Here is a 4,051-nt window from a genome sequence, read left to right as displayed (position 1 = left end):
AATTTTATAAAAACTATGAAGATGAGTGGTTTGAAAAGAAGTGCAATAGTATGGAGATGTCGAGAAGGATAAAGTCTGAGATAATAATACAGTGACATTCTAGAGAGTAGTTTCAGGTGAATCCCAAATTTAGAAGTGAGAATTCAGTGAGGTAACATGGTCTAGATGTCTCACTGAACCCGAAAGTAGAAGATAACAAGCAGGGATTTTCTTTTCTAAATGAATCCTGAAATTAGGAATAGTGCAATGGGACCCAGAAAAGACTCCCGTGTATCAACAGGACCTGGAAAGTGACCAGCCAGTTTATGAGGCTGCCAGGATTGGGAAGGGGAGGTAGGAGTCTGCAGCAGTGAGGCTGGCATTTAGCGTGTGAAGGAGCTCCTGTGGTAGAAAGGTCAGTCATAATCTCAGGTGGACACTGATATTTCTCTGCTGTTGGATGAAATGTTATGGGGTGGGAAACAGAGATACAATAGCCACTCGGTCAAGAAGAGACAATCTATAATTTATGTGGGAAATACACATTGGATCCTGAGTCTCCTATAGAGAATCTTATTTCTGTCCTTTTGTTCTCTGTCAGAATTACTGAACCTTAAGAAACAGACTCCCTTCCTCGTTCTCCCTCCATCATTCCCTGAAATTTGGCTTCTGCCATACTCACTTTACAAAAATTGCTCTTTCAAAGGTCAGCAATGAAGTTTTTCTTGCTAAATTCAGCATCCATTCTACTTAGATCTCTCTGATGCATTTAATACCACTGGATACTGCTTCTTCGACACTGACGCTAACTTGGTTTCCATGACACTGCATGCACCATCCTTCTCTCTGTCAAACATTGTTTTTTGTCTGCCTGCCGCCTTCCCCCAACTCCAACACTCTTCTCATACCTCCAAGTCCATGAATGCAAATACTCCCTCAAGTCAGCATCTGGCTCCCTGACATTTTTTCTCTTATCTCTTCCACTGAAAGAGATAATCCATTATTGCTTCATCATTAGTCATATGTTGATTCCTCTGAAACCTGTATTTCTAAGCCCAAGTGGCAGTCACATAATTCAAATTCTCCACTGGGCTTTTATATGTGTAGGTAATACTAAAATTTCAAATTTAGCATTTTGGGACCCAAAGTTATCACCTACCCTTCGCCTCCTCCAAATGCATGTCCTCTCAATTGCCCTATCTGCACCAGTAGTAGCATATTTTTTTCAAATGATATGCAATCATAAATGTGGTTCCATATTCTACATATTTTTATTTTTTAAATTCCATCTTTGCCCCTTTTTTCTTTTACCATAAGATCCTGCCATCAGTCTAAGATTTTGTACCTTTAGTTTTAAACAACTGCATATCAGGGTGATAATCAGTAACTTTTGATGCCTCCATTTTCTCTTTCCATCTAAATACTCTGAAATTTCCTTACAGCTAATAGAATACACAGAAAATAATTCTTTATATTAGAACCCAAATCCAGTTCTACCCCATATTCTACTTCAGTCTCTTCACATCCAGTCTTTCCTAATGGTTATTGTGACTTTACGTCTTCTATAAATACTGAAGGCCTTAGCAGGTATCTTAAAGATATCCTTTAATTCCCCCAGTAATCTTCAATTATATCTCATACCGTTGCCTTTTTGTAGCTCAAGTCAGATCCTCTTTCTAGTACTGCCAATGCCTTCTTCCCTATCCTCTCTAGGGGCAAATTTTATTGCATGCCAACTGACAGAGCCAGGATAGCTCTGCTTGAGGCACACAAGTGGCCCTGCTTCTTTTCAACATACTGTCATCTTTCCTGCCCCACCTTCAACCCTTCCAGAGACCCCCAAACAGGAACTTCCACCCCTACCTGAACTTTCACTGGCAGGAAGGCACCCAGGAGCCTCTGAGCAACAGTGGGGATTGGTTCACCTGGAGAACTGCACCCAGTTCTGAAGACCCAGGGTTCATTTTCCTACATCCTGACATCAGAGTCTTCCTTTCTGCAATAGGAAGAATCCTCAGTTTTCACTTTGACAACCCCTAAAGCTCAGACTGTTCTCTTCCAAGGCCTGAGAAACGGTCCAGAGAAGGGAACCAAGGAATAGAATCAGGCCCCACTTTCCAACCAAGATTTTCTCTTCTCAGTGCTTGAACACAACATTTTCATGTCCAACTGCAAACCTTGGCCCTCGGCCCCTCTAGGTGTACAAGCCCCCATTACCTCCAGTCTCTCCAGGCTCACTCATCCCCCAGGTCAGCTCCATGGACTCCTCTTCCATTAGGAAAAACTCTCTTCTACATTAATCTCCAAACCATTTCGTGTTGACAGAATGCTAATATATTAATTTATGATGAAAACTAGAAGCATCTGGTGAACCCTATGTTCGCTGAATTTTATGGCACTCATTAATTAACATCTGGAAATGTTAGGGAATTGCATAGTCCCTGGGTTCTCAGTAAAGGTTACCTCCCAGCTCCTACTCCCAGAATTACCTGCTCATATTACTCAGTTTTGTTCTACTTTTTATTACTATTAATCTTTTTTGTAAAAAGTCCTCACCCTCCTTGAATCCTTTGATTCCACAAATATATAACAGTCTCCTTTCATATAAAAGAAAAATTATTAGATAAAGTGGGTAAGCTAAATATGAGTAGGACCTAATACCTGGCTTCAATCTAGATGGGATAATAGATCAATACACTAATATCTATAGTATGCAACAGACAATTGTAATAGCCATAAAAAAACTCTAAAATGATATTAATAACTGTAATGATAATCATCCAAGACACTATTCCATGTACTTTAAACATATTGTGGTACTTATTTTCTTCACAAAAACACTATAAGGTAGATAATTTCATCTTTGTTTTGCAGAGGAGGAAACTAAGGTTCAGAGAGTTTTAGTGACTTGTACAATAGCCAAACACTAGTAAATGGCAACACTGGAATTCTACTCCAGTCTTAGATCTTAACCCTATGAGGAGTTCAAAAGAGGTGAAAAAAATTTCTAGTTGGGACATCAGAAAAGTCTTCATGAAGCAAATCACTTTTGAGATTAATTTTGAAGAATAGTTAGGATTTTAAGAAACAGAAAAGGATAAATAGAAATTCAAGACAGAATGAAGGTAATGAATAGAAGTAAAGAAATCAGGAAAGCCAGGCATGTATGAAGCACAAGAATTAGAGATGGGTGACCGGAGGACAGAATTTGATTAAGAGGTTACAGCCAAGTTGGAGCCAGATTACAAATGGCATCAGCTTCTAAGCTGAAGGATCTGTATTTAATTCAGGAGCCAATAGGATGTGTGACTCCAAGTCCATCACTAACCCTGACTGTGCAACAAGCCAAATTAGGCTTCACAACCTGGGATTCAGCTTAAGAAAAAAAAGAATAAAGATTGGAAACTGCCCAGAGATGAGGATGAGCAGAATAATTTAAATGGTAGAGGAAATGAATTCTCAGTGTGAGTGATTGTCATTGAAAAGAGTGATCAGAAGATCTGGGGTGAACTGAGAGAAGTAAGAATGAACAAGAGACTAACTAACAGGATGAGAATGAAGATGTCATAGAATTTAGGAATGAGAGAGAAGAAAAATAATGTGGCTAGAAAGGGGAACATTAGTTTGATATTTTACAGGCAGATATCTTACAGGTCTGAGTGATACCTAAAAAAGTGTGACATTTTAAGTAGTAGCAGAGAAAATAAAGATGGAGGTCATTGGGGTTGCATGAAGGTCAGTCACCACCGAATCCCTACCATTTAATGTAGTGTCTGGGAATTAGTGAATAAATGTGAATGTAATGTATTAATGGGGTCATCACCAAAAATGGATTAGATATAGCCTCAATGGCCATGGACTCAAAGAAGGGGAGAGGAAATCTAGGGGAGATGCTGACATCTCTGCAGGTATTGGGTAGGTTACCAGGAAAACAAGTCATAATGGGAAATGGGAAAATCTGGGCTAGGGAAGCATCATGAAAGAGATCTGAGTAATAGTAGCAGAAAAATACAAAGCTTCAGGGGGACAGAAAGTTTGTATTCCAATTCTCTCTTTCCCCTGGCAATGCCTG

The sequence above is a fragment of the Propithecus coquereli genome, unplaced genomic scaffold, assembly GCF_000956105.1.
Source record: "Propithecus coquereli isolate 6110/MARCELLA unplaced genomic scaffold, Pcoq_1.0 Scaffold74, whole genome shotgun sequence".
NCBI classification, from domain to species: domain Eukaryota; kingdom Metazoa; phylum Chordata; class Mammalia; order Primates; family Indriidae; genus Propithecus; species Propithecus coquereli.
The sequence above is the reverse complement of the archived record's forward strand: the minus strand, read 5'-3'. Positions refer to the sequence as shown.